The sequence below is a fragment of the Vanessa tameamea genome, chromosome 23 (assembly GCF_037043105.1).
Source record: "Vanessa tameamea isolate UH-Manoa-2023 chromosome 23, ilVanTame1 primary haplotype, whole genome shotgun sequence".
Classification (NCBI taxonomy): domain Eukaryota; kingdom Metazoa; phylum Arthropoda; class Insecta; order Lepidoptera; family Nymphalidae; genus Vanessa; species Vanessa tameamea.
The window spans coordinates 7,073,721-7,080,496 of NC_087331.1; the positions used below are offsets into that span (position 1 = coordinate 7,073,721).

General features: G+C 38.4%; 1 protein-coding gene across 1 annotated transcript in view; it reads right to left on the minus strand.

The window, feature by feature from the left end:
• LOC135193965 (serine protease inhibitor 77Ba-like) overlaps window positions 1–6,776 on the minus strand; it is a 404,929-nt gene that overhangs the window by 3,053 nt on the left and 395,100 nt on the right. The window lies entirely within an intron of this gene.

The window sequence follows — 6,776 nt, forward strand, 5'->3', positions numbered from 1 at the left end:
TTCACGTTTTTTTATCAAAGTATTTGATTTAGTTATTTCATCCTTAGTGATTTCAGAGAGTTTTGTTTAACGGAAATTAACCCTTTACGAGAAAAGATCTTAAGTATTCAAAATGCATTATTATTATTATTTATTAAGCTTATGGCTTCTGTCAATAGGTTGACAATTCTGCCAGTGTCAGGGTTGAAAAATACACGTGGTTGCTTAAAACAGCACTTTTTCGTTCTGCCAAATGACCAGTATCACGATCTAAAACAAATAGGACATCACAGTATATCAACACAAACACCAACTAAGATATAAAATAATAAAACTACCTACATAAATATACTTATATAAATAATATGTACTTAAACTTATTTAAAGTTTAATGTTATATCTTTCAATATACTTAAATAAAATAGTTATAATAGAGATTTCTGAAGAAGACAAAATACAGGACATGTTGAAAGGGCGAGGGAAAGTAGGAGGAAGAACATCATACAGTGAAACAGGGAATCTGGTGCAATCAAAGAAAATATGTTCAACGGTACCCTCATCAAGGCCACATTCACACAAAGAGTGGTCCCGAACCCTGATTTTTGATAGAAAATGAGGGCTGCAGTTATGGCCAAGACGCAATCGAATTATTGTCGAAGTAGAAAATTTAGAGTAGTTACGAAACTCAAAAAACCAGGGTTTTAATGGAATATCAGGTTGTAAACTGCCATAAAATTTACCTTTTACATGACGGGTAAAGTTCCATACATCATTCCAGCGCTTATTCAGATCAATTTTAGCGAGAGAACGTAAATCTTGGGCAAAACAGTTAGCATAAGTCTCCGTACCATTGCGAATAGACCACTTAGCACATATATCAGCCTGTTCATTGCCGGAAATCCCGGAGTGGCCAGGAATCCATGCAAGGGCTACTTCAATTCCAGCACAGTGACACTTATAAAGAACTTCCCGAGTTTTGAGGTTAATTGGGTGAACATCTCTAGAACGTAAGGGAAATTTTAAAATATCCTCTAAACAACTGCGACTATCAGTGAAAATTATGGTTTTATTAAGGTTGTGGGATTCTACCAGGGATACAGCTTCATAAATAGCTATTGTTTCTCCAGAAAAAATAGATATCCTGGGAGAGCATTTAAAACTTAGGGTCAGCTTCATGACAGGAACCCACACCGCTGAACCCACAGGGTCGTCTGCAGATAGTTTAGAGGCGTCTGTAAACATAGTTCGCCATCCGGGAAACTGCTCATTTAAGAGGTTTTTAAATCGAGCGTTGGCTCCAGGATCTTCTTTATTAATACCAAAATATGTAATTACATTGGGCCTAAAAACAAGTGCATCAAAAGGAACAGCAAACAAAGGATTACCAGGAAATTGAAAAAGAGGAGATGCTGCAATAAATTTTTCATAACTTTTGAAAAGACAAGGAGCTTCTTTATGAGTCCAATAAGTTGAAGATGGAATAAAATTTGAAAGTTGACAAAGAGAAGTAAGTAATGGGTGGCAAGAATTTTGAACAGCTTTGTAGAGGAATCTATCACAAAGATATTGTCTACGAAGAAATAAGGGAGGGTCGAGACATTCTACTTGGAGAGCTTTTATGGGAGAGGACTTCATGGCACCACAAATGATGCGGAGACACTTAGCTTGAATTTTGTCCCATTCGGCTAAAGCAGATTTATTACATGGTTCAAGCAAGAATGACCCGTAATCAAAATGACTCCGAACAATGGCGTTATAAAGGAGTTTCTGAGTGTAGGGATGAGCACCCCACCACACACCCGAAAGAGACCTCAAAACATTTACACCAAGCTCACATTTTTCCTTAATGTAGTTAAGATGTACCGTGCCAGTCATTCGAGAGTCAAAGTATACCCCCAAAAATTTTACGTTATTTTTTACTTGGATGGTCTCATTTTCCAGAATAATATTAACATCCGGTATCAATCTTTTTCTGGAAAACACCACTGCAGAGCTTTTGAGACCAGACAGAGATAAGCCATGATCATCTAGCCAGATATAAAGATTTTGTATAGCAGAATTAAGGCGAACAGAGCAATCGTCGATAGATTCTGAGGCATAATATAGAGCTATATCATCTGCGTATTGTAATATGTTACAATCGGATGAACAAGAAGAGTCAAGTTCAGAAGTATATAAATTATAGAGAATGGGACTTAAAACTGAGCCCTGAGGTAACCCCTTCCATACTATTCTTGGGGGATGCATAGTACCTTGGACTCGAACAGAAATATAACGTTGCATGAAAAGGTTACATATAATATTAATCATCCTCGCGGGAAGACTCAGCTGGAGCATTTTCTGCCTGAGTAGCGGGAGGAGAACATTATCATAGGCTGAAGTGACGTCAAGAAAGACACCAACAAGATGGTGACCCCTTGAGAGGGCCAGGCGAATTTCCGAAGAGAACACGCTCAGGCTATCCATCGTGCCCATACCTTTTCTAAACCCAAACTGTGATTTTGGCAAGATATTCCTGTTTTCAAGAATCCATTCTAATCTATTTTTTATTAAGTGTTCCATAATTTTAGCCAGAACTGACGATAAGGCAATAGGACGATAGGAGGAGGGGTCTTTAGGATCTTTATGGGGTTTAAGGATAGGAATGATGATTTGATGTTTCCATGACTCAGGAACAAACCCAGTTTCATAAATTTTGTTAAGAATAGAGAGTAAAATTAATTTTGAACAGTCAGAACATTTCTTTAAAAAGGAATAAGGAATACCATCAATACCAGGGGAGGAGTCGTGGAGATTGTCTAAAACAGAGCAAAGCTCATCACATGTAAAAGGATCATCCATTCGATCATAGGAAGGAGGAGAAGGGGAAGATGAAGGAAAACAATTTTCAGGAGGAACAAAAGGTGGAGCCAGCCTATCCAAAAAATCATAGAGCCAGACAGAAGGGTCGTTAGAAACAGGATTACTATCACTGAAAGAACCTCGGAAGTTTTTAATTTTTTTCCAAACAAGTGAAAAAGGGGTTCGGGGAGAAAGACTCTCACAGAAACGAAACCAGCCGTTACGTTTCTTCAAGGATAATTCCCTTTTTGATTTGGCATTTGTACTTTGAAAATTTAAGTAGTTTTCTAAAGATGGAAACTCCATAAAGACCTCTTCCATCTCATCCCGTTTGCGGATGATTTCCGTGCATTCATAATCCCACCAAGGGGGCGAAGGTATGAAATCTTTAGGAGACTTTTTAATTGGGATGAATTGATTGGCCGAAGTTAATAAAGCAGAAATAAAATCATTATAAGTTTGTAAAAAGTTTTCAACAGTTGTTACAGGAAATTGGTCTGTCTGGCTTGTAACGCATTGTTGAAATTCTGCCCACTTAGCCTTCGAGATACGAAACTTTAAGAGAGGAGGAAATGGCATAGGCGAGACAGGAACAGTATGGGATAAGGAGATAAGAATGGGGAGATGATCACTACCATATGAGCAGGATAATACCTTCCAGTTACACTGAGAGGCCAGATTGGGAGACGTTAAGGACAAGTCAACACAACTGGGATTCTGAGATGGAGGAGTTCTTCTAGTAGGCGAGCCATCATTTAATAAGCAAAGGTTATTATTATCAAAGAAATCAATGAGGTGAGCAGAAGGGTACTCACACTGAAGGGAACCCCACATAGTATGATGGCAGTTGAAGTCACCTACAACAACTAAAGGGATAGGAAGAGTTAAGAGGATAGAGCTTAATTCAGAGATAATGGAAGAATTAGGAGAAGGAATATAAATTGACACGAAGGTTGTATTTATAGCCCTGACGGCTACAATATTAAAAGAGGGAGAGTGGTGAGGGAGAGGAATCAATGAATGGATAAGGGATTGTTTAAGAAGAAGGGCACTTCCATCCCATCCACTAACATGATCATCGCGGAGACATGAATATCCAGGAATCCGAAAACGAGAACCCGGCTTTAACCATGTCTCCGAGATGGCCAAAATATGAGGATGGTAGGAGGTAATTAGAGAGATTATTTCATGTTTTTTATGTCTAATGCTCTTGCAATTCCATTGGAGAATTGTCGCCATTTTTATTAAGAGAATTAGGAATGAACTGATTAAGTTTTTCAGTGACAATGTACGGTAAACTGATATTATGTTTGGTAATAATATCGATTAAAGAAAGCAAAAGTTGGATAATATTGGATAAATCAAGATTTTGTTTAGAATTATTATCTGAAGTTAAAAGAGCACAACCATTAGGTTGGGAAGATTTTGGAGAACTAATTAGGGCAGAGTGAGCTTCTTTATCGAATCCCTTACTAAGGGGAGGGCGAGGTCGTTGGTTGAGAAGAACAGTTTTCCGTTGGGATGAAACAGGAGGGATTAAAGGGCTGGAGATTTCATATATTGGAGTGAGAGGGCTCATCGTAGGGCGAGTGGGAGTGGACATAGAGTTCGGAGAAGAGCGTGCGGAGTCAGCAAAAGAGCGACGGGTAGGGCGAAAACGGAGAGAGGCTTCATTGTATGGGATATTTTCCTCTGACATCACAATTTTTATCTGTTTCTGTCTCATATGTTCTGGGCAATTGAGGTCAGTAGCCAGATGTGGACCTGAGCAAGACAGACATGTAGCCTCACAACGGGGTACTTTACAGGAACGTCCATGATGAGGTTGAGCACACACAAAGCACCTTGGTTTGGACCTGCATTTATCTTGAGTGTGCCCAAAGCGGCAGCAATTGTTGCATTGGATAGTGGGAAGGGAGTAAAGGATTACTGGAAGAGAAGTGTAACAACAAAAGATTCTCTCAGGCAAGGTTTGACCTAAAAAAGTCACAACAACTGTTTGAGTAGGTAACCATTCAGTTTTATCGTCAGTAACAGATTTTCGGTTCAACCTTCTTGCTTTTATAGCCCGGCAACCTGGGGTGGAGCATTCTATACTACTCAGAAACTCCTCCATAGACCAGTCGATGGGAATTTGCTTCACAATACCCATTCGGGTAATGTGAAAAGCTGGGATAATTATTTTATAATTATGCTCCTGGAACAATGGACTGTCAATGAATTTATTGGCAGAAGAAGCATTCTCAAATTCAACAACAACACGGTTACGTCCTGCTGATTTAATTCCTCCCTTGATAACACCAGAGACCTTATTTCTGTAAATAATTTGAGCAAATTTAAGTAAATTAATTGTATAACCAGCTGATGGGTCGGGTTCCACTCGTGAGGCGTGGACAATAAAAGGGCCTTGATCGGAGTCGTTATACTTCAATTTAGTACCGCTAAATTCGGGGAGTGTGAATGTATGTTGAATCGAAGCGCTAGGGGGAGAGGAAGCATCCCGTTTGTTTAGAATACTCTCTGTAGCGGTTTGAGAGCGTTTGGCAGCCTTCAGAACTTTTTTGGAGTCTTCTCTGATTATAGATTCACTAGACATCACAAAATCATGACTTATGGAGTCACCTCCGCCCCCATCCGGGGGCTCCTCAGATTCCATCACCAACTACTAAATTATTAAAAAAAACACTTACCTCACAACAAGTAATAACGCAGGACAACACAAATATTAGTAAAACTAAGCAATATTAGTACAAAAAACCTAATTTAGAAATCGCGCACGTGTAGTAAACAATACCACTGACAATCCCTTGACGTTTTTTTTTGTTCAAAATGCATTGATATTGAGATAGATTTATGTCATTTTGACGTTTCATTTCTTACTCTTGGTAATATACCTGCACGAAGTCAGGCGAGCGCTCTATTTTATTTCTTGATTGATATCATGTAGTGACACGAATCGAATCGAAAATAAATTTAAAAAATCGATACCAATAAATTGTTCTAGTTTCTCTGAATTTTATTTTAATTGAATCATGTAGTATAAGTTACTGTGATTTAATGCTATTATCGATATATTATTAAAACAAAGGAAGGAAATTGCAATTCTCAATTAACTTATCGCATAGTTCGCGGAATGCTAGTTTTTTTTTTAAATTCATAATACAACCTTTAACAGAGTTTATTATTTTAATTGTTATTAATTATTATTTATAGCATTTATATTGGTTGTCAGGCATGAAAAGGTAGCCTTGGAGTTCAAGCTTGGCATTGAAAGAGCAACAGACTTACAAACAGACATACTAAGTATAGATAAGTAACCACTTATAAAAAAAAACGATTTTTTTTAGTCATAATCTTTTACTTCTTACTTGTTTTTTAATAAATAAGTAGGTATGGATATTGCTCGATCGTATTAAAAATGTATGTCAGGGTCGATCCTGATCTTGGTCATGGGTTCAACTCTTGTTTTAACTATAAGATTTATTTAAAATAGGTATGAAAACTGGCAAATGGGCCAATTGATGGCATGACTTCACCGCCGCTCAAGGCACTGGTAAAAATATTAACCATTTCTTACATCGCCAATGCCCCTTTACCTTGTGCCTGTAGTAATACTGGCTGACTCGTCCCTCAAACCGGAACAAAAGAATACTAAGTATTGTTGATGGGGGTAGAGTAAATGATAACTCGATGGCATTGCACTAAGTAATCTGAGCCGAGATGGCCCAGTAGTTAGAAGTTAGGACGCATCTTAACCGATGATTAGTGTTCAAACTCAGGCAGGCAGGCGGGCAAGGAAAACATTGTGAGGAAACCTGCATGGGTTTACTTTCAACGAAATTCTGCCACATGTGTATCCAACAACCGGTATTGGAGCAGCGTGACGGAATATGCTCCAAACCTTCTCCTCGAAGAGAGAGGCCTTAGCCCAGCAGTGGGAAATTTACAGGCTGTTA